This window comes from Bombus pascuorum, chromosome 17 (assembly GCF_905332965.1).
Source record: "Bombus pascuorum chromosome 17, iyBomPasc1.1, whole genome shotgun sequence".
Lineage (NCBI taxonomy): Eukaryota > Metazoa > Arthropoda > Insecta > Hymenoptera > Apidae > Bombus > Bombus pascuorum.
In genome coordinates, this window is record NC_083504.1 from 2487499 (window position 1) to 2513013 (window position 25515).

Here is a 25515-nt window from a genome sequence, read left to right on the forward strand (position 1 = left end):
GAATTACAAAACCAAATGTATATAAGCGAGTGATATGGTGTAATTAACAAAGTATGGAGATTGTTGACAGTTGGCCAGTTACTCTCAGATTAGACGTAGGTAGTGACCCATGATCCCTTAAATATTTTGAACCCCTCTCTCTACACAGTAATGAGTATGACCTGTGTAAGAGCATTTGTGCCTATTGTATTCCAACAGAGGCAAACAAGAAAATTAAAGCCTATTACTAGGTATAGTTAACGCTAGAACTTAACGTGAAGCTATTTCTACCACAACTAGAAACCAGAACTGACGATAGAATATTTTTATATTTATTAATTTATTACTTTCTTACAGAAGCAATTCCATGTTATGCTGTACATTTTTGGTATCATCCCTAAACGAGGACTGTAGAACAAGTCGTTTGGACTGGTGTTATTTCTAGTGTTTGTCCTCCTGTTTGATGAAATCGAGCCCTGTTGGTGGAACTCGTTTGCTTCAATCTGCTGTGTGGAATGTTAAAGTCATCGAATACATAGATAGAGATATACATATACGATACAATAGACAGAGGATTAAGAATACGATGGATCTCCGTTGATATCCATCGACTAAATAAACAGCAAGTCAGGAATTTCTAACACCTGATAATGAAGAATCCTACTATTCAGAAAGCATACTTGAGAAGGATAATTCTAAACAAATATCAATAACCCATACATCCAGAGGACCAGTGATCGTGCAACAATCTTTTTTTTTTTTTTTTTATTTTGGTTATTTTAAAATTTGTCCTTATGGACATTTGGTAAAGTGTTATATCTTGTTGGTGAAGAAAAAAAAATAAAAATAAAAAATAAATATAGCATGTGGGTAGCTACCCCCAGCGGGGTGCCAGCTTCGTTTTTTTTCTAAGTTATATCTTTTATGAGTGCAACAATATGAACTTCAGTTGTATGAGTTGTATGAGCCTCCCAATGGGCTCAGACGAATGAAGTTGTTCTAGCTGTTGGATCTTAATGTTGCACGGAATATTCCAATGTTGCAAATAATTTAAGCGCCGACTTATTTTTTAACTTCCCAAGGATGCAACTTTTGCAACAATTTGAGCTACGTATTTGCAAGCGTGGACGAATCAGAGAAGACGCATTTCCAAGGAAAATGGAGTCGGTGTTCTCAGTGCGGTCAGCAGAGTGATGACTCTATCCAATCGACCGGGCCGATTTCTCATCCGTATTCATCCTGTAGCCGTGGGCAGAGCCGCGGCCCAGACCAGGGAAGAAAGAAACGAGCCCGTGGTCGGGGGCAGAGAAGCGCCTATGATTTATGGCCGCCATTACGGTCCTGATAATTATATGCTGCCCTATGGCCGCCCCCTCGTGCACGTCGCACGAAAGGAACGAGAGAGGATCGGTAGATGATATCCTGCCTGCTGACCGGCAATACACAACGACCGTGGCTGTTGCTCCAACTTACGAAACAACCGAACGAACGAAAGCCGTTCCTTCTGATTGCTTCGATCGTTTTGATACGCTTTGATATTCCGGGAGGGCAAGTATGGGTTTCAACCCTCGGTTCCCAACTCGGCCAAATTGCCACGGAAGGAGAAAAATTACGTGGCTCGAATTACGCCATGATGCCTACCATCTGGTGACGATTACCGATCCTCCGCACCATGACGCCTGCTACCGATGATTATGGATTCGTTTCCTTGTCTTCACGGCCACGAACAGAGCTCCTACTTCTTCGCCAAGAAATTCTTAGTTCGATACTAGAGTAGGGGTTTATGTGTAGAGGATGGTTGCTTGCACTTCTTGAATTAAAATTAAAAGAATTCTACTGGCTCATTGGCAGACGTTGCAACTTAGGCGTGCAGAGTAAAACAACGCTATATAAAGACGTATTGAAACCTGTTCGGACCTATGCGACCCAACTATGGGGAACGCGAGTAATTGCAACTTGGAAATTCTTTGATGATTCTGATCAAAAATCTTAAGATAGCTACAGTTGAAGAAGAAATATCCAAATTGAGTGATAGACATAACACAAGAATTAACAACCACCAAAACAAAAAGACATTACCCTGCAGAGTTAAACATTAGACTCAGCTAGAAGCAAACATATGTAGAGGTTTATGTGTAGAGGGTCGTTGCTTGCACTTCTTGAATTAAAATTAAAAGAATTCTACTGGCCCATTGGCAGACGTTGCAACTTAGGCGTGCAGAGTAAAACAACGCTATATAAAGACGTATTGAAACCTGTTCGGACCTATACGACCCAACTATGGGGAACGCGAGTAATTGCAACTTGGAAATTCTTTGGTGATTCCGATCAAAAACCTTAAGATAGCTACAGTTGAAGAAGAAATATCCAAATTGAGTGATAGACATAACACAAGAATTAACAACCACCAAAACAAAAAGACATTACCCTGCAGAGTTAAACATTAGACTCAGCTAGAAGCAAACACATGTAGAGGTTTATGTGTAGAGGGTGGTTGCTTGCACTTCTTGAATTAAAATTAAAAGAATTCTAATGGCCCATTGGCAGACGTTGCAACTTAGACGTGCAGAGTAGAACAGCGCTATATAAAGACGTATTAAAACCTGTTCGGACCTATGCGACCCAACTATGGGGAACGCGAGTAATTGCAACTTGGAAATTCTTCGATGATTCCGATCAAAAATCTTAAGATAGCTACAGTTGAAGAAGAAATATCCAAATTGAGTGATAGACATAACACAAGAATTAACAACCACCAAAACAAAAAGACATTACCCTGCAGAGTTAAACATTAGACTCAGCTAGAAGCAAACACATGTAGAGGTTTATGTGTAGAGGATGGTTGGTCGCTGAGGTTTAATGGGCGAGATTGCTCGTTGTTGAAACCGTCGAATATATTTTAAATGATAAATTAGTGTACAGATAGTGCTCGCAAAGACGCTCGTACTAACCGATTCGCTAAGACAGTGTATAAGTCGTAAAATAGGATCGCTAATGACTCGTTAATTAGATCGCTGATAATTCGTTGATAACTGGTTGATGACTGATCGACAACTCATTGTAACTCATTTCCTTGCGATCGCGTCCGCGTTTTTATACTAACCGTTTTATACCGCGTTTTTATATTAAACTTAGCAGAATCACGCTGGGCAACGAACGTGTTAAATTGATTCTAAAGAAACTTTATATGAACTGCCAGGAAGCTAAAAAGGAAATATGTGGGAACAGTTTCGGCACGTCGATAGACGAAAACAATTTTCAGAGATAGCGAGAGAAGAAAGGTAGGCAATGGAGAAAACCAGACTCTTGACCCTCGGAAGACAAAGTATTCGTACGACCGCGAAAATCCCTACTCTCAGCTGTCGGACAATGGTGGTCGTAAATATCGTGTGCAAAGAGGCTGGTAGTTTCTTTACTACTCCCCGAGGACCACTTATTACGTGGATTCCCAGGGCAGAATACAATCATCTAAGTATCTCTCAACGACCATGATCGAATCAAATTCACTGAACTAATGACAGAGTGTCGCGTGCATCGAAGAAAACGGCGGCAAGCTCGACTCATTGCGAAAGATTACAAAGACGGTTTCACCGATCTCGATAATCTCGTGCACGGACCTTCAACGTTGAAAGTATTCTTCCTTGAAAAATAAAACTTCTACCGGACTTCGCCAGCTGCTGTATTTTGAAACACCCAAATTATATTCGCTACACCTTTGAAAGTAAGGGGTTGGTCGCTACTGTTAACGATTTCTTTGCGGCATAGTGAATATTATTGCTTCGAAAATTGTACGTCTTTTAATCCTTCCATTAGGTTGTCCGAGATATTTCTTTTGTTTTATAAGGAAATAATGGACACGCAATGTTTCTTCTTTTATATTAATTTACCGAATCATGCACGAACATAATAATAGAAATAGAACAAAATAATATAATAGAAAAGAGAAATTGTTGTTTATTATACTCTAAGTGTGCAAGGAATACTTTAATTCTGCGTGCTTTATTTATAACTACACTAAGAAGTTAATTGTTTTGTTATAAAATGACGATGAAAGTTTCCTTATTTATCTTTATCGACGCTCGCGAATTTTATTTTTCTATCAGTTTCTTTCGTTTTATGAGGAAATAATAGACGCACAATGTCTTTTCTTTTATATTAATTTATCGAATTATGCAGGAACATTGTAATAGAAATAGAACGAAATGGTCACACGTAATTCGATAAAATAATACAAGACAGAAATTGTTCACCTGTTATCGCTTTATGAAACGAAAGAAACTTTTTGGACAACCTAATGTATATGAGTAAGTGAATAACCAGTTTCAAATGCACTTGTATTATTCCAGTTACATGTAGCAGTATAATTATCTTGCAACATGTGCTGACAATGAATATTCCTGAATGAGTGAAACTGTTACAACACTTTAACGAATATATGTGTGACGTACGAAAGAAACATGTAGCACGTACAATATACACATCAAAGATTTTTATCATAAATATTGAAGTACTTTCGTCATTGCATGTATTAGGTTGTCCGATAAGTATCTTTCTCTTGCAAATGTGTTTTCTACAACAGTGCACCTTCGTACAAACGTGAAATCACAATTAATAGACGCACAATGTTTTTCCTTTTAAGTAATCGTTTTAGAAATAGAAATAGAACGAAGTGCATCATACCTGATTCAATAAAATAATACAAAACAGAAATTGTTCGTCTGTTATGGCCTTATGTAACGAAAGAAACTTTTCGGACGACCTAATGTATATGAGTAAGTGAATAACCAGTTTCAAATGCACTTGTATTATTCCAGTTACATGTAGCAGTATAATTATCTTGCAACATGTGCTGACAATGAATATTCCTGAATAAGTGAAACTGTTGCAACACTTTAACGAATATACGTGTGACGTACGAAAGAAACATGTAGCACGTACAATATACACAAAGATTTTTGTGATAAATATCGAAATCATAAAAGATATAACTTAGAAAAAACGAAGCTGGCACCCCGCTGGGGGTAGCCACCCACATGCTATATTTATTTTTATTTTATTTTTTTTCTTCACCAATAAGATATAACACTTTACCAAATGTCCATAAGGACAAATTGTAAAATAACCAAAATAAAATAAAATAAAAAAAAAAAAATATCGAAATACTTTCGTCATTGCCTGTATTAGGTTGTCTGTGAAGTTTCTTTCGTTTTATAAGGAAACAACAGACACTCAATGTTTCTTCTTTTATATTAATTTATTAAATTATGCAGGGTCGTAATAATAGAAATAGAACAAAATAATATAATATAAAAGAGAATACTTTGCTACAATTATTTAATTGTTTTCTTATAAAATAACAATGAAAGCGTTTCCTTATTTATTTTTTTCTATCAGTTTCTAGTAGTTTGTTTCATATTGGTTTATTGAATTATTCAGGAATAGAATAATAGAAACGGATCACACCTAATTGAATAAAATAATATAAAACAGAAATTGTTGTTTATTATCGCCTTATGAAACGAAAGAAGCTTTTCGGACAACCTAAACATTCTTTGAATCACTTTCCAACGAGTTGAAATTTTTGTTACTAAAAAATAAAATAAAGAATCCTTAATAATACACGTGATTTGTCACCTAAAGATTATAGTAGGCTTCTGAAAACATTAGAAGCCTTCCTTCGATTGAAACGAAAGCAAAGTTGAAGTATAAAATATTGGAAGGTCCCAGCAGGTTTAAGCTCGAACAATTCAAGCACTGTCCATCTACTTTTGAACTCGTTCGAACAATGATAAGCTATGACATGTATCTTACGAAGTAAGAGATTGCAAGCTCGTTGGCAATAAATTAAAAAAAAAAGGGGGGAGAAACATAAAACGTGATTGTCCGTCGAATATAGCGCCAGTAGACGAAGGACGATTACGCAATAAGATACTCGTTACGCTCGTTGCGACCAGTGAAATATTTTACAGGGACGCGCGAACAGACGAAACAAACATGCCACGGCTGGCTATAAATTACAAGCGCTCTAGAAAAAGACGGAGAGAAATAAAGGTCCATGGTGATTTGCGTTCTCGTGACAGAATTAAGACCGCCAGCATCGTCTGCCTGTGTTCTCGTATTGAGACGTCGCGCGCACGATAACGTGCCGTTGCGTCACGCTTTTTCACTTTTACAATAACAAATCGACAGCCCATTGTACATCGAAACATCGACGATGCATCGTCGTACGCGTACGTACGCGTAAATGTGAACCGCGCGAGCATCGTGATTTGCATAACCAAGCAGACAGACGAGCAGGGGGCCGCCACTGCACACACAAGCATCGCGTGAAACGTAGCCGGCTACACGTGTAAGCTCTGCAGCGTGGTAAACACGATGTGTACAAGGAATGGTGGAGGATTCATGAGAAACGACCGGGTGGATACCTGTGCTTCTCGCTACGAGCCACGTGGCATTGTTTTGTCCTTATTTCGCCGATGGAGCTTTTGGTCCTTTCTTTTTTTATTTATGAAACCTTGCGATCGTGTTTGGATTTTAACTTCAATTTTAATTCGAATTTCTGCTTAACACGTTGACTGCCACGATATCCGTATTCGAGTGTCAGCAAAGTTTCTGGTCAGGCCGCGTAACCCATATTCGGGTGTCGCTTCTTTCACTACTCGCGAAGGATCGTCGTAGGTATTTGAGAAGATATTCCATAATAATAAAACTGTTGAATTGTTATAAAAGTAATACGGAAATGTTTATTAAACGAATTATTTAGAACGTAAGACTTAAAGCATTCTACACATACCTGAGGTCTGTCGGGACAATTTGAACAATAAGTCGTTGTTTTCTTTAAATTTTTGTGTCTTTGTTCGGTCCCTTCCACGTCTTTTATTCGCATAACATATTTCATTCGTGCGCGCGTCTAATGCTTCTTCCGGAATCGTTTCTCCGAACGGGGATATTACGCCGACTCCGTCGAAGACGAGGATTTTCTGTATTCTCAGACAACCCTAATAATTTTGCAGCTAGTAACTCTCTAAATATTCTAATATTTATATCCTTCCTTGTTACGATTTTGTAAACCGTCAAAGCGTTTTCAACAGAAATTCCCAGGAGGAGTTGGACGCCAAGTTTTCTGTACCGTTTGATTCCTCTTCTAATTTTGGTGGCATAAGAAACCATTTGGTCGGAATAATCTATGCCACACTTTCCTTCGTTATATTCGACAACAGTTGGTGGTTTGAACATCGCGAACAAACGAAACGAGAGATCGTTCCTGAGACCATCGCTCGAGCGACTCGCGTTACTAAAATGTCGATGGGAGTACCTAGCAGAGAACGCTTGGTACTGCGGCACGCGTGGCCTGACGGAGATTTTCTTGAACACACGCGTGGCAGTCAACGTGTTAATGGATTATTGGATTATCGAGTTGGTGGATTATTAATGGAGATCGCAGAGGATCAATAAGCTATAAATTTCTCGGTTACTACCGAATTTTCTAGTGCTAAAAATCGGTCTATCTGAAAGCTAAGATACGTAAAGATGTCATTGCTTCTTACAAGACGAAAAGATCGCACAAATTGCAAAAACGAACGACAAACTCCAAGACGGTGGAAATAAGTAATTCTAAGTTTCTTGAGTATAATTTAATTAATTAATGAAACGCGTCAACGGGAGTCGTAAATTCTCATTGCGATTATAACAATCGATGCCGTGAACAGGTCGATCCACTTATTTCTTGTAGGATAATAGAGATATTTGTTTTGGAATAAAACTGTAATCAACAGTTTTATAATATGTATATTTTCAACAATTTATTGCACTTAATATTGCGCCGTGTCGGAAGATATGTTTGGTATAAACAATTGATAGTGGTGGACTTGTTAGTTGCTTCGTATAAGCAGAGAGTAGATTAAATTAATGTCGCGTAAACTGTAGTGAGGATTAAGTTCGCAGCAACAGTAGATGACTACGTCCAGGTTGAAAGAACAATAGATAGACTGAACAAAGAACAATAGATTTGACTGATCTAAGTGTGCAATAATAGTAGATGACTACGATGAGATTGAAGGAATAGTAGTTGACTGCTCTAAGACCGTTGACTTGACTACGCGAAGATTGGAAGAACAGTAGTTGACTTGACTACAGGAAGATTGGAAGAACAGTAGTTGACTTGACTACAGGAAAATTGAAAGAACAGTAGTTGACTTGACTACACGAAGATTGGAAGAATAGTAGTTGACTTGACTACAGGAAAATTGAAAGAACAGTAGTTGACTTGACTACACGAAGATTGGAAGAAATTGACTGCTCTAAGGCTAAGACCGTTGACTTAACTATACGAAGATTGGAAGAACAGTAGTTCACTTGACTACACGAAAATTGGAAGAACAGTAGTTGACTTGACTACAGGAAAATTGAAAGAACAGTAGTTGACTTGACTACACGAAGATTGGAAGAACAGTAGTCAACTTGACTACAGGAAAATTGAAAGAACAGTAGTTGACTTGACTACACGAAGATTGGAAGAAATTGACTGCTCTAAGGCTAAGACCGTTGACTTAACTATACGAAGATTGGAAGAACAGTAGTTCACTTGACTACACGAAAATTGGAAGAACAGTAGTTGACTTGACTACACGAAAATTGGAAGAACAGTAGTTGACTTGACTACACGAAGATTGGAAGAAATTGACTACTCTAAGGCTAAGTATAACTGACTGCTTGACTACGTTGACTTGATTACACGAAGATTGGAAGAACAGTAGTTGACTGGTATAAAGATAAGACCGTTGACTTGACTACACGAAGATTGAAAGAACAATAGTTGACTTGACTACACGAAAATTGGAAGAACAGTAGTTGACTTGACTACACGAAGATTGGAAGAACAGTAGTCAACTTGACTACAGGAAAATTGAAAGAACAGTAGTTGACTTGACTACACGAAGATTGGAAGAACAGTAATTGACTTGACTACACGAAGATTGGAAGAAATTGACTGCTCTAAGGCTAAGGCCGTTGACTTGATTACACGAAGATTGGAAGAACAATAGTTGACTGGTCTAAAGATAAGACCGTTGACTTGACTACACGAAGATAGGAAGAACAGTAGTTGACTTAACTACACGAAGATTGAAAGAACAATAGTTGATTTGACTACACGAAGATTGGAAGATCACTAGTTGACTGCTCTAAGGCTAAGACCGTTAACTTGACTACACGACGACTGAAAGAACAGTGAAGTCCCGTCTCGTACTATTACGGAGGAAAGCTCGGTGTAGGTGTGCACTTTTAAACTAAGAACGATTCGTCGTTCACACTTTTCGGTAGAAAAGTGAGGGTAACGATCCGCGGTGTCCATTGGTTCTAGCCAACGTTAATAAGTAAAAATACGAGGAGAAAGTCCCCTCCTGCAAACTTGGCTCATGGGTGTCCTTGCTCATGGGAAAAACCTGCTATTTCGCTAGACGAACATCCGCTTTCTCCGTAATTTGTAAGAGCGTGCAATAAACCTAAGGACAGTTTCAAGGACCATCCATAAACCGAAGATACTTACGTGAATAGAGATTAAGCTAAAAAGATTCGGTTTATGGTGGTTGCTTAGGTTTACTACGGGTTAGTGTGTAAGCCTTGGCGGGCAGACCACGAGGGACGTCGCACGGACCATCTAACGCGACGTAACACCTCAATTAAGTTTAATATCGCTTAATTGTAATTCTTCCATCAAAACCAATCATCCTGCAGAATACCGTGCAAAAAACCTCTCTAATCATCGTTGGCTCCAGAAGTCTCGGTGACCTCTATATCCATCGATAGAAGAAAAGAGAACGAGGAAAAGAGGGAGAGCCAACGTCGGCCTTGACAATCGAGCGAAGAACAGCGCGATTATTGTTCACCGCGATGCAATTAGCGCGGCATAAATCACGCGAATAACGAGGCGCGGCGCCCCGAAGGCGTCACACGATGTCGCGAGTGGTAGCGAGAAAGGACGAAAAGGACAGAGGGCAGAAGAACAGACGACGTGGACGTACGGGGGCGGCTGGCGTTCCGTTCGCCAACTGCGCGACGTTCCTTGCGAAGAACTTCCAACACGAAGGACGACTCTCTCTCTCTTTCTTATTCTTCCTGCGTCTCCGTCTTTACTCGTCTTCTCGCGGTGTTCTTCCTCGCTGTCTAACAACGGTTGCCATCGCGAACAGCAACGATGTTGCCAGAAAGCCCACGCGCCATCCATCTCGCCGAAAATAACTCGAACTTAAGAAGCTCGCGTTCGAAAACAATAAGGGGCGGGTTCTCCGATTGCGTAACGGTATCGTTTTTTCCACGAATTAGCGCGCACCTTCCGCGTTCCACGAAGGAGAGATAGATTGAGTTAGCATGTTGTTGATTGTCGGCTCGAGAACTTGACAAACGTTGCTTTGAAATTGATGGGATTGTTGGAGAAACAGGCTGCTTTGTGAATGATGTAGGTATATTATAGTTGTAATAATTTAGTGGTAAATTATATAGAAGAAGTAACGGAGCTATGCGTGCTGAGAATTTCCCTTTCAAATTAATGCGATTGAATTATTGGAGGAATAGGGTGGTTGATGAACGACCTTGGCAATTCAAGTAATTCGATAATAATAAATTACCTAAAAGATATAACACAGCTTATCGTGAATTTCGAAAAAATGGAGAATATTAAGGCAGGCTATATGCATACAGAGGAAATAGACGCACATTGGACAATAGAAATCGTGGAGTTATGGTTTTCCCCTTTTTCCCTCAGAGAAATGAAAAAGCCACGTAGATGCCACTCGGTCAATAGATATCGACGCGTCCCGTTAACCTATTAAAGACACATTTCGAACGCGGATAACGTGCCCTCGCCCCATTGTTCCCCCGGTCGCCTATTTATCGCCTCCCATTGGCTCGGGGCGCGGCGAAATCGCGGCTGAATTTATGCGCATTTAAAAAGCGGTTAGAAACCACGGCCACTAAAATAGGGCAGAAAAACGCGTTAAACTCTATATAATTTGGTAGATAATCTGTCGGTGAATTATCGAACATGTGGCCTGTTGGTTTACCATCTACTAGCGTTTCACTTCCATCGAATTTCGTTACTTTGGTCTTTCCGTCCGTCGTTGATTTATCGCGATGGAAAGTAGGAGAAATAACAAGGGGGATGTATATTTGAGAGCGCGTTGCATGGTTCGTTCCCGAAATAAAAATGTTTCGGTAGAACTGACGTTAGAACCTTTCGAGTATCTCCTCGTGAGACCAATAGCTTCGGTTTACGTACGAAGGAACTCGTTAACGAACCGTTTTCTCCGATTTCTCGCTGAAAGAATCCAACCAAGGGTCGCAGGATAACGAGATGGAAGTAGTTGCGATGAAGTACCTACGTAAATTGAGACTGGAAGGGTTAGCTTCGAAAGGGGATGAAAGTGCTATTATACTTCCAGTGGATAGAAATCTTGTTACGGATTTGAAAATTGCTTTTTAATTCTTACGCTGCCCTTTACACTACTTTTCATTCTTCAGAACCAAGCCTATTCCTTTATTTTTAACAAACTACTTTAGCTTGAAGAAAATATCAAAAAACTGTCCCAAAAGTTAATTTCGTTTTAGATGCACGACAATTTGTTTTATATTATTTTAATGAATTATTTTGTTCTATTACTGGACAATGTATCATACGTAATTCAAGAAGTGATATAAAACATAAAATGGCACGCGTAATTCAAAAGCATAATTCAGTAAAATAATATAAAACAGAAAATGTTGTGCACCTATTACTTAATCATAAAAGATATAACTTAGAAAAAACGAAGCTGGCACCCCGCTGGGGGTAGCACCCACATGTTATATTTATTTTTATTTTATTTTTTTTACTACCAATGAGATATAACACTTTACCAAATGTCCTTCAGGACAAATTGTAAAAACCAAAATAAAAAAAAAAAACCTATTACTTACAAAACGAAAGGAACTTTTGGGACGACCTCATATGTGAAGTTATCTTGAATTCTCCTCGAAAGCTTCTTTATTTAATTATTATTAAGAAGCTTGTTATTAAAGCTTCTTTTAAATGTTGAAATGAAATCGTAGCGCGGTTGATCCACATTTTCTCATAGTTCTAACCAATACTCGGCTGGGTATTCCACTGGGGTTAGCCATCCACGTAATATTCAGCAATTAAGCTAGAAAAATTTGCCAAATGTCCATCTGGGCAAATTGTAAATTACAAAAGAGAAGAAAAGATTTAACCAACAAGTGGGAAAGGAAGGAAAGCTGGAAGTTCGAAGGAAACTCTGCAACATCCCCAAGGAATAAATTCGAGATCGTTCGGGGAGTCACGTTTTCATATCTCGACCTTGAATACGACTCGTTGTCAAGCAAAAATGAGCCGGAAAAAAAGAAAAGAGGCCAGGAGACACCAGCAGCACGGAATTTTTCTTCCCTCGTAAACTGTACCGTTGCCTCTGTTTATCCTTTGTAGCGAATGAACGGTCCGCGTTCTGGGGAAATCGGGGAAAGTTTGCGCAAGACCATTGTGGGCCTAGGGAGCGAAAAAAGAAAGTTAAAACCTCGTGAGAGCATTGTTAGTTGCGTCACCGGCGGGCTATTCCTCCAACCCTCCCTCTGTCCCCCCTCTTTTCTCTTCTTTCGCCCGGAGCCGACGAGGCCTCGTGTATAATATCAAAATTTATGGCACCGGCCGCTCCGGGGCCTTGCGCTGGCTATGCCGTACCATCGAGCTTCTTCTCTTCAGCACCTTCCGTCTGCTTTGCCTTATTCCCTTTGCCCTTTCCCATTCGCTCTTCCTTACGTTTTGCCGTTCAAGCAGCTATTATCCAAACTGAGATCCTCTTTTCGCTCTAACGTTGTGTACACGTAGCTTCTTTCTTAAGGTTACGAGGCTCTATTTATGGACGTTCTGCGAAATAGATTTTATTTTCAAGAACTAAGGTGCCCTCTATTGCTAAATCGTGCTAGAAGCACGATGTTTTCTTACATTTTGAATCATCGACAGGAGTCTTCGTTCTGCGGAATTTTCACGCGATCCAGTGTCTTCGATTATATAAGAATAATGACTTTATCTGGCAGCTTTGAATTTCGAAAAATTAGGAAATAAAACGAAGTTGTAAAGACATTGATTATTGTGAAACTAACTGTAATTCGTCAATGTAATCAGCTCATCTGAGATACCTACTGTTGTTTATGCAATAATTCGCCAATGTAACTAGCTCATCTGAGATACCTACTGTTGTTTATTCAATAATTATTTTATATTAATTAAATTCTTTGAAATATACGCATAAACAGAAACTGTAATTCGCCAATGTAACCAGCTCATCTGAGATACCTACTGTTGTTTATTCAATAATTATTTTATATTAATTAAATTCTTTGAAATATACGCATAAACAGAAACTGTAATTCGCCAATGTAACCAGCTCATCTGAGATACCTACTGTTATTTATACAATAATTATTTTATATTAATTAAATTCTTACAAATATACGTATAAACAGAAACAGTAATTCACCAATGTAACCAGCTCATTTGAGATACCTACTGTTGTTTATGCAATAATTCGCCAATGTAACCAGCTCATCTGAGATACCTACTGTTGTTTATGTAATAACTATTTTATATTAATTAAATTCTTTGAACTATACGTATAAACAGAAACTGTAATTCGCCAATGTAACCAGCTCATTTGAGATACCTACTGTTGTTTATGCAATAATTCGCCAATGTAACCAGCTCATCGGAGATACCTACTGTTGTTTATGTAATAACTATTTTATATTAATTAAATTCTTTGAACTATACGTATAAACAGAAACTGTAATTCGCCAATGTAACCAGCTCATTAGAGATACCTACTGTTGTTTATGCAATAATTCGCCAATGTAACCAGCTCATCTGAGATACCTATTGTTGTTTATGCAATAATTATTTTATATTAATTAAATTCTTTGAACTATACGTATAAACAGAACCTGTAATTCGTCAATGTAACCAGCTCATCTGAGATACCTACTGTTGTTTATGCAATAATTCGCCAATGTAACCAGCTCATTTAAGATACCTACTGTTGTTTATGCAATAACTATTTTATATTAATTAAATTCTTTGAAATATACGTATAAACAGAAACAGTAATTCGCCAATGTAACCAGCTCATCTGAGATACCTACTGTTGTTTATGCAATAATTATTTTATATTAATTAAATTCATTCAAATATACGTATAAACAGAAACTATAATTCGCCAATGTAATCAGCTCATCTGAGATACCTACTGTTGTTTATGCAATAATTCGCCAATGTAGTAACCAGCTCATCTGAGATACCTACTGTTGTTTATGCAATAACTATTTTATATTAATTAAATTCTTTGAAATATACGTATAAACAGAAACAGTAATTCGCCAATGTAACCAGCTCATCTGAGATACCTACTGTTGTTTATGCAATAATTATTTTATATTAATTAAATTCTTTGAAATATACGTATAAACAAAATACTATAAGAAGCTTCCATAAACCATAGTAATCTAACTGTTCTTTACCAAATTACCATTGCGAGGTATACCTTTATACGTAAAAACATTTAACACGTTGCTGCTTCCGTTTATCGTCCTATTTGATGCAATCGCTTTGCTTACTTCTACAGTCTCTTAGTTGCTCAATCTTCAGTTCCCCAATTCTCGTATATTTTATTTCCGCGTCAGGGAGACGAGCTACTTGCAGGCCAGCGAGAAAGAACATTTATCCTGCCAAGGAGCTTCCTTGTTGACAACCGTGTTCCTCTCTGCGAAACACCCTCGTCCTTTCACCGAAATCCCAGCCGTGCTTATTAATAACCGAGTCATGAGAATTGGCGCACATGCGGGACAGTTTGCGTGCCAAGGTAATCAGTATAATGATCAGCGGTCGAATTGACGTATCGTCAAGATAATATATATGACGGCACACGGTGGCAGATGTGTTGCACGACGTGACGTGGTCTAACGCGTCATTGATAGCCTTCCGTACCTCCTATTTCCCCTTGATCGGCTCGTCCCCCTCCCCCTTCCTCGCGCCCTCTGTTTCACTCTATACCGTTCCCCTTCCCAGCGGCCACCCTCCATCAAATTTTCCTATCACCCCCCGTCCGTTCCCTTCATTTCCTGCCTTCACAACCCTCCCCCACCCCCGATCCCGCGCTGTCACGAACGGAAGGGACGTAATGCGAGCGAGGGGAACCTCAGCCAACCAGCATCGTGGCTTGTCGGCCTAAGAATTGCGCGCGAGCCGCGCCCAGAGCCGATCTTTCCTCAAAAAAAAAAAAAAAAAAAAAAAAAAAAAAAAAAAAAAAAAAAAGCATGGCGTTTTTTTTTAACGAATGTCATAAAGCTGGAAGATTGTCGAGATGGCAGATGCTTCCGACGCCTTGAGGAGGAAAATACGGACCGTGGAGCGTTGGGACCTGGATAAGTAACGGTGAGGCCAATTGTATTTTGTATGTCGAAGGGTTATAAATTCATAGTCGACTAATATCCGTAGGAAATAGATTTTTGTGCTTTTAGATCTGAAAACTTTATCTTTATATTACCGAAGTATCGCGCAAAGACACGTAACTGAATGACGAAGACGAGGGTTCTCATATATAGTCGTTCCTTGTTATTTCTTACTATCATTCAATTTCATTTCTCACTTCTCGCTACGTATTTTGATGGGCAGAAGATTGCTGCAGCCTTTAATTACGCGATAACCAACTAGACCTTTATGAAGACGCGCCAGACTAGTCAATGACTTGATCATTCGATAAAAGAACTTCCTACGATATCAAAATCCTAAAATAGGACGTATATCATTCACTCAGTTTGTAACGCATAGAACGCTTATAAATGGAAAGAAGTCGGTCGAGCTACAAGAAATCAAACCGTAAAGGGTAAATCGTTTCGTTTCACGGTTTTTCCACGGTAGATCGATTTCATTTCGAGAGACGAACGATTAATCTACTCGTGGCGCGAACGCAGAACGATCTCGCGGCTCTCTTGATCGAGCGCCAATTATCGGCATTTAATCAAAATGACCGGCCATTAAGGTATCTAGGTAAGCGATCTAGGCTCGCGGACAAACGAGCCGGAGGAATGTTTCCTGGGAAGCCCGTTCCACGCGCAGTGGCGCGGTGGTCGACAGCGAGGCATCCGATCGGCACGTCGATGAAATTTGTTGACGCGCCGGAAGAAAAACGGCATTGTGACGCGCTGTCGAGCGGTCGGCGCTATGGCTGCCTTCGTAACGCAACAAGAACCAACCGACCAATTGCAGCTAACACTGGAATCCGTGTTTTTGCGTGGACCCCACGGCCCGACCTGGAATCCGCCGCGGAACAATTACAATTAAAGAGCGGTTAGCGAATTACCGAATGACCATGGCACGCGGCGCACCACGCAGCCTGATCGTGCGCCCGCACTTTTCGAGGAAACGGTAATTCTTCCGTCGTCGTTAGTCTTGCAAGGACTCTTGAGAAAGCGCGTGTATCCAGTGGTCGAGTGAGCGAAACTTCTCCCAGTTTCTTTAATCATCGTAATAGGTGACACGAGTATTTTTGTACTTTTGCTTTTAAGTGGTATTGGACATCGAAAGAGTATGTTGATATCACAAACTTTGTTTGACTGCAGATGTTGTGTTGCTGGGGAAATTGATTGGTGGAAAAGTGAAGATATTGTTTCTTGCTCTCCCAGTTTTTTTAATCATCGTGGTAGGTGACACGGGTATTTTTGTACTTTTTTTTTTTAATTTGGTATTGGGCATCGAAAGGGTATGTTGTTATCACAAACTTTGTTTGGCTGAAGATGTTGTGTAGCTGGGGAAATTAATTGGTGGAGAAGCGAAGATAATGTTTCTTGCTTGTTGTAAGATGGGAGTTGGGAGTTGACAAGTTAACCTCTCCCAGTTTCTTTAATCATCGTGATAGGTGACACGAGTATTTTTATTTTTAATTTGGTATTGGGCATCGAAAGGGTATGTTGTTATCACAAACTTTGTTTAACTGCAAATGTTGTGTTGCTGGGGAAATTGATTGGTGGAAAAGTGAAGATATTGTTTCTTGCTCTCCCAGTTTCTTTAATCATCGTGATAGGTGACACGAGTATTTTTATTTTTAATTTGGTATTGGGTATCGAAAGCGTATGTTGTTATCACAAACTTTGTTTGGCTGAAGATGTGTAGCTGGGGAAATTAATTGGTGGAGAAGTGAAGATAACGTTTCTTGCTTGTTGTAAGATGGGAGTTGGGAGTTGACAAGTTAACCTCTCCCAGTTTCTTTAATCATCATGATAGGTGACACGAGTATTTTTATTTTTAAGTTGGTATTGGGCATCGAAAGGGTATGTTGTTATCACAAACTTTGTTTGACTGAAGATGTTGTGTTGCTGGGGAAATTGATTGGTGGAGAAGTGAAGATATCGTTTCTTGCTTGTTGTAAGATGGGAATCGACAAGCTTTCTTGACAGAAATGAAATTTACAATACTGAAACGACGTTATCAAGGAAACGGACTCGCAAAAACTTTCATAAGTTGTTTTCAAAAATATTCATATTTACATTTCGCTGAAAAAGCCAAGTTATCTTCCTTGGAAATAATAGCTGCAGACTTCTAAGAAACGAATCGATATTTAGTTTCTGCGACGTGTTTCGCGTGAAAGGAAATTCGAGAAAGGAACGTGGGAAGAAGTTGGCTATCCATGGCATCGCTAATTGTACAGGAGGAATGAGGACCAGCGTGTTGCGTAAACATGCAGAAGTAGCGGAAAACGTGAAAGCGGCCAAACGATTAATTTATTTGCAGGCAATCTACCACGGATTTGTTACGACAATTATCATAAAACTACGAACAGAGGAACACGCTAACAACGAAAAGAAATTTACTCGCCAAGAAGAATACAAATTAACGATTCAACCTCGCAACAGAAAACAATTTCATCGATTATTCTCGCCGTCTTCATTACCTTAATTCCTGATTTCTCGGATTTTCTGAAACGAAAAAATCTATCGTCAGACGATCGATCGCGTTAAAACAGACCCAAATAGAGTGCGACGGCAGCCACGTGTTACGAAGCAGACGCACCCGCGCCAATAACGATTAATCTTTCAGCGACTTCGATTCCCGCTACCTGTGCAATTTATTCGTTCTTCGATTCGCTTAGCGCGACCGCGTTCGTTTATTTTTACGGGGCGCGGCTTTCGATTTCATCGGGCGGACGTGTTAGCGGAAGATACCCCCGGGAAACGAAAATCGGGAAAAAAAACCGGATGAAAAATAGTAGGAAAGAAAATAGAATGAACGAAAAAGGAAAAAAGAGGAACGAGGAAAAATCAGATAACTTCGTCGATGTTGGAACGTTTCATCGATAGCGGCGGGAATTTTGATGAATAAGCAGGAATTCGGTAACGAATTTTGGCGGCAGCATTGATCAACCGTTACCGAGGCTATCGTAATGTGACACTCGAAGCGTGTCGCTTGTTGCGGCTGCGGCGTTAATTTAAACGTCACGTTATCTCCGCGTACGTCGCGCATTTTATCATAACGTTCCGGCCAGTCGATGCACCGTTCAAGCGAATTTCGTGTCGCTTCTTGGCGACGTTCAAGGCCTGTCACTAGCCGCTCTCCAATATTTTCTCTGCTAAATTATTCAACGAGTGACCTGTTGTACGTAAACGCGACCGTGCACCCTCTGTCTTCCCTTTAATTCGACTGACACGCGGCTCGTTCCTCGTATTTTACGTCGCTCCTCCTTATCCGATTTTAATATTAATTAAGGATAGTGTAAATTGTTATTATCTTAAGTAAATTCGTTAGGGGAATTTTATTATTTTAAATATTACTGACAATTCTGTAGATTTGGACGCATCGTCGTAAAACGACTTCATGCGAATAATTAACACAGCCTAATAATAAGTCCTTGAGTAGAGCGAGGATATCGTTGAAGAAGAAAAAATTACATTTTTAATATTAGCGATAATGTTCCAAATTTTGACATGCCATTAAGAAATCTTCAAAGTTAATGACAAGAGTCTAATTAAGGTACACTGAGAATTTGCAATAAATTTGAGATTCTTCGCAGAAGAAAATTCTCAATTCTTCGCTAAAATAAGTGGAGTTTAAATATTAGCGACTTTGTTTGAAAAATCGGTGAAACGTAAGAATGCCGTCGTGCAGGCGTGCAATTCGCGCGGCTGGATTACACGGTTGGAAGTGTTAGAGCGATAAATTGCGGGAGACGGCCGGCCAAATTAATTAGTTTGCCGGTGAATCAGAACTGCGAATTATATTTAGCGAGACGCGCGACGCTCATTGTTGTCGCGAGCGTGGAATTCCGTGGCCGGCCTGTTCCTCGAGCAAACAAATCCATGATTCGAAACTCGCTGGTTTCGCGTGCGTCTCGAATCGAAGGCTCGTTGAGATTCGACCGACGGACAGCCGTGGAATTTCAGCCGGCATTTCTGCCTCTTAGGACCACACCGGTCGCATTCTCCGGTGGATAATTCGTAAAAAGCCAGGCGATGCTCGCGAAACCGGATCTCCATGGCGTTATTGCGGCAATTCAGTTGGCTGCGCATCGTTTTATTAGCAGTCGCGCTCGATATCTGAAGGAAGGCCGCGAGAACCGGTGCACCGTTGTGTTTTTCGCCGGTGCACGTGACACGATCCGCGTACTTCCACGAATCCTGAAATCTACGCTCGAGAAACGAGAGACTGGACGACTCAATCCTGGTCGAAAAAGCTCCAGGAAATCTCGTTCGTTTCCAAACATCGTTGCGAGTTACACGTGTCGAGGTGGCAGTTTCGACGACGTGCAACCGTGCGCACGGTGAATAAAAACACGCTGGAAAGGATTGCTCGAAGGTTCGCGTCGACGAAGAAGACGAGCAAGGTGAAGGAGAAAAGAAACGGAGAAACGAGGAACGGCGGTGAAATATGAGGAAGAATGGGAGTGAACGCGCTCACCTCCGTCGCTTCTTTTTCCGTCGCCTCCGTCGGCGAGGTCTCCTCCTGGTTTCCCCCCTGTGCAAGGGGGTAGCTAGGTTCCCCTGTAGTTTCAGGGCCGTTGCTGCTACGCTGGCCCCGGTTTCCCCTTCTGCCTGGCTTCTTCCCTGCACCGGGGGCCTTGTTGTCCGTGCCCCGGCGCTGGGCTCCGTCGTGGCTGGTTCTTCCCTCCACGCACCGGCACCTCCTCGGGCAGCCCCGTGGCCCTAGTCGTGCTCGTGGTCGTGGTCCTGGTAGACCGAACGTGAACACGTACAGTCACCGAGCCAGCCAGCACCGAATTATTTGGCCTCGAGTGGAAACGACCCGACACCGTCCACCAAACATGTGTCCTTCGTGGAAACTTACTCTGCTCTACGACGCGAAGCGACCATTCGAGTCCAATCACCATCACCCTTCTCTCACACGAGCCTGTTCGCTACCACCGTTTCACAGAATCCGCGATCTCAAATACGCGTGTCACTTCTCCGTCTTTCCTTACGTCCTTTACGCCCGCACACTAGCAACAACCACTCGACCTACTCGTGTCAACGTTTCGCATAAAATCCCACCGAGTGAACAGTCGTGGAACGTTTAACGTATCTCGAGTGCCAGCCACAGCCAAGCCGTCTGCCGATGAATAACAATAAAAAATAAGCGAGCGATTGCCTTAGCGAGTCATGAAGCCGACTGGTTCATTCGATCGTATTTCGTGTTCGATTCAGAGGCGAATGCAGCTGCTTGGAAGCCTCTCGATGTAACAACATCCGCCGGCGACGCGACAGATACAAGATTTTCTGTTCGCCAAGTGGTAGACACACCGCGTCAACTCTCTACCAATGACTTCACCGTGCGCTGCCTCAGAGCGTCGTAGGATCGTCTCTGTTAACTGGACGCACTTCCCTCTGTAGAGACTTGGACACACCAGCGGTAGGCTGGATTCAGCGGACGTTTTTTCTCCGGGCGATCATGTCGCACGTGCACACCGTGGTCGCGATACGATGGTGGAGCGTGTGGTTCGAAATGATCGTTGTTCGTCACCGATGACGGAACGATACTCGCGGCGGCATTATTCCGTCGACGATCGACGCGCGATTCAGCTGGTACGGTTGCGTTGGCCAGCGTCGGGTGGGCCGCGCGTTCCTCGATTTTCATGGAAAACCGCGGACCTGGGGCTTGCGCTGCGCGTGTATATCTGAACCGAGAGATGCGACCACTCTGGTCCGCGAATTCCGGCCGTTCGGTTTCGCAGCCTCCGACCGGCGGGACCAGAGCGCCGCGACGCGAGGCGCCCTGTGCACATGCGTTGAGCTACGCTCTTCGTCTATGTCTCTCTCTCTTCTTCTATCTCTGCCCCTGTACACCCGCGTCCGCCGATCTCCTTCTCTCGCTCCTCTCTCTACGCCCCCGTGATCCAACACGACGGTGGTTGCGTATATCCAGCCCTCCCTCTTCTTCCTTTCCTCTTTGTCTTCGTCACGCTTGCTCGCTCTCTTTCTCTGCGTTGCTTGCCGTCTTCCTTGTCCGCTTTACACTTTCTCCCGCCAACACAGAATCTCCTCTGTTCTGCCGATGAATCGTATCCTATCGTTGCTGCTTTTCACTCGCTCGTTTGCTATGTACGTCCCTCCCTCGATTCGATTATGGAAGGATCGAGGGTTGCGAACCGCTGTCACGCTGCTTCTTTCTGCGTCAACAAAGGGACGCGTACGCTCGATAACATTTGATCGCCCGTATCCCACCCGTATTCGTTTCCAACCGGACCAAATAAATTGGAGAGTCGATGAGGAAACGGAACGCCTAAGAAACGAACGATGGATGTGCACGAGGATGTGTAGCGTTCGGAACTTTTATTCATGCGCTGGCTCGTCGAAGAATCGAAGATTCCAGAAGTACTTGGTGTACTTGGCCTTTTAGGGATGCAAGTTACGTGTTTCTTTCTGCAATATACACATTTGACGAACGTTTTACTGCGATTTGTTTTCGTTATGCAAATAGAAACTGATCGATCTGTCGGGCAGTTTTCAGTGGAACGTTGGTTGAAACGCGAAGGTTAATCGATTAATTTACTTCGGTTCGCGGCCGATATTTCGCCCGTATCAATTCCATCTTTCATTCGCTTTATCCGCTATAGACGTTATCTCCGACTATACAATTCGTATCAGGGAAAAATAGAAAACATCGACTTTCCCACCGCTCCACCCACATAATCGTTTCCCCTTCTAAAAACCACCCTGTACACGCCGCGGTTGCCCGGCGTGCTTTTAAAAACTGGCAAATTCCGGCCAGTCCAGCTTCGTAAAATATTGCCTCTGAAACTTCGATGTATGTACAAGCTATTTCAAAAAAACCAGTGTTACTCCATCGAAACGAGCTTTCGGGCGCTGTAGACTCGTGAAAACACCAGCGAAACGAGAGATTCGACATGGAAAACGGTGTGGAGTGTGGAGCGATCGGCTCGGCCGACGCACCACGTGCCACGAGCAGGCGTACGCGAATCGAATTGAATGCGAGTCTCTGGAACCTCGGCGAGACGTGCACGGCCTACGAGCGCGAGGATCGCGCGGAAAATCGCAGAAAATCCGTGTTCGGCCCGCGCCAACTCATCGACGGATCCGGCCGTCAATCTTTTCGCGGCCATCGTGAAGTTATCGAGCGACCACTGCCGGCGTATCGCCGACAGAAGCGCGTGGATACTCGCCCTATCCGTAACGCCCTGCCAGGCAGCAAATGATATAAATAAGCGAGCACGCCATCGACGTACAGCCGAGCGTCGATGAAACCATGCTCGATTCACCTGCGTGCAACGCTGATGAAATGGAAACTGATAATTTCGAGCTGGTTGAGGTGGCACAGGCTGTTTAGCTTCGTTCGTGAAAAGTTGCAAAATTGTAGGTTAGGTTCGCAGTAATTTTTTAGGAGAATTATATCGAGGAAGCTTTAGAGTTAGTATCGGTAGAAAAGTAACAAAAGGCGTTGATCTGATATGTCATTTTCATGTTTATATTCATTGTTTATTTTTTTAAGCGATTACCTTGAATTTTTGTTATAATATCGTACGAATGACGTATCAACCTACGGACACTAGAACTGCTTTATTTCTGTTTGCTTGGTTGACGCGGAAGTTATTTTGAAAAGCAGTCACATTAAGTTGGAGATTATGTTTCACTACAAGTACAATTGTTTGCGAGTTTCTGGATTTCAAACGAGAATAACCGTATTCCGATGATAAGTTAAAAAAGATGGCTGCCTTTAAAGTAACTGAAGCGTATTTAAGAGAAACATTAAAAAAAAGAAACTTCTAATATCAATTTATTCGTCAAACAACATAGACACCTTGCAAAGAGGACTGAACCTGCAGTCTCGTCTACCGAAGAGCCACCATCGCACTTGTTTCACATATTTCGTCTTACAAGACACACCTATGCTCGAAAACGTGACTTTTGAAAAGTTGTCACATCAGTTCGAAGATTATATGTTACTAAAAGATACAATTGTTTCCGAGTTTCTGGATTTCAAACGAGAATAACCGTATTCCGATGATAGGTTAAAAAAGATGGCTGCCTTTAAATTAACTGAAGCGTATTTAAGAGAAGCATCAGGAGAAAGGAACTTCTAATATCAATTTATTCGTCAAACGACATAGACACCTTGCAAAGAGGACTGAATCTGCAGTCTCGTCTACCGAAGAGCCACCATCACACTTGTTTCACATATTTCGTCTTACAAGACACACCTATGCACGAAAACGTGACTTGTGAAAAGTTGTCACATCAGTTCAAAGATTATATGTCACTAACAAGTACAATTGTTTCCAAGTTTCTGGATTTCAAACGAGAATAACAGTATTCCGATGATAGGTTAAAAAAGATGGCTGCCTTTAAATTAACTGAAGCGTATTTAAGAGAAACATTAAAAAAAAGAAACTTCTAATATCAATTTATTCGTCAAACAACATAGACACCTTGCAAAAGGGACTGAACCTGCGGTCTCGTCTACCGAAGAGCCACCATCACACTTGTTTCACATATTTCGTCTTACAAGACACACCTATGCACGAAAACGTGACTTTTGAAAAGTTGTCACATCAGTTCGAAGATTATATGTCACTAACAAGTACAATTGTTTCCAAGTTTCTGGATTTCAAACGAGAATAACCGTATTCCGATGATAGGTTAAAAAAGATGGCTGCCTTTAAAGTAACTGAAGCGTATTTAAGAGAAACATTAAGAAAAAGAAACTTCTAATATCAATTTATTCGTCAAACGACATAAACACTGTCACGTAGGAGACACAAGAAATTACGAAAATGATAGATCGCCGGTGATCTCGCGTCGCAGTTTGAACGTTTCACAAATACGGTGAAGAAATTGAACTTTGTATATGGTAGTAGAATTTATTGTACAAATCGAACAAAGTGACTGTTCAAAGTGTCACAATAGACTGATCTGGAGCGCTTATTTGGGAGGGTTTTTATACCGAGGTTTCGATCCCCCTGGTGTATATCAGAGACAACTATTCCGTTACTATATGGTTATTGTTTTGATGGCTGTGGCATGGAGAATGTTTAGGCTATCGTATTACAGTTTCTGAGCGCGTGACAACACCTTGCAAAAAAGTTCAAACCTGCAGTCTCGCCTATCGAAGAACCGCCATTGCTCGTGTTTCTCACGTATCGTCTTACAAGGACACGCCTTGATGTGACTCTAAAAAGTAGTCACATCAATTGGAAGATTATATTTCACTAACAGATAAAATCGTTTCCAAGTTTCTGGATTTCAAGCGAGAATAACCGTATTTCAACGATCGGTTTAAACCGATGGTTGTTTTTAAAATAACCGAATCATATTTAGGAGAAATATCAGGAGAAAGGAACTTCTAATATCAATTTATTCGTCAAACAACATAGACACGTCGCGAAAAAGACTAAACCTACAGTCTCGTCTACCGAAGAGCCAGCATCGCACGTGTTTCACATATATCGTCTTACAAGACACACGTATGCATGAAAACGTGACTTTATGACACGAAACAGCCATACCTGCTGCTATTGAATGAACCTTGGCTAACGACAAACAGTACGTTAATAGAAACACCGAAGCCAGCCAGCGTTGGTGCCGTTAGAAGCAAAATGCTGAGATTCTTGCTAATAACGTCTCTAATAACTTAAACAACATAACGTCGGTTGCGTATACTCAATGTGATCGAGGTACGAGGCGTAAAATTGCGCTGCGAAACGCGATCGTTTCCTCCGCAAAGCGCGACGAACCGTTGGCACACGGTTGATAGGAAAATTCCCGTGTGCCAAGGCGTTTCTAATTACCAGATGTACATCGTCGTTGTATCACGCTCGAGAGGGAATCAACACTTACCGGCATCACCGTGAACGACGCGTTCGCGTAGGAGAAACGTCAAAGCGCTCTTACCTGCAACAGTTAGAAGAGAAGATTTTGATTAATTAGTGGCGAGCGGTTTGCCAGGCGGCAATTAATTGCCAAGATATCGCGAGATAAGAGGACAGCGTACGCGGA

At 41.4% G+C, this 25515-nt stretch overlaps 1 protein-coding gene across 7 annotated transcripts in view; it reads right to left on the reverse strand.

Annotated features, from left to right (window-relative positions):
• The window catches only part of LOC132915495 (homeotic protein antennapedia-like), a 176298-nt gene that overhangs the window by 51667 nt on the left and 99116 nt on the right, over positions 1 to 25515 (reverse strand). Inside the window, exon 2 of one of the 7 annotated variants that reach the window (XM_060975353.1) lies at positions 25357 to 25410. The exons of 5 other annotated variants lie outside the window; for them this stretch is intronic. The gene's annotated coding sequence lies outside the window, so the exon portion shown is untranslated. Of the gene's footprint in view, positions 1 to 19966; positions 20461 to 25356; positions 25411 to 25515 lie in introns of those variants that run through there. One more of the 7 variants, XM_060975356.1, reaches the window with a different exon arrangement.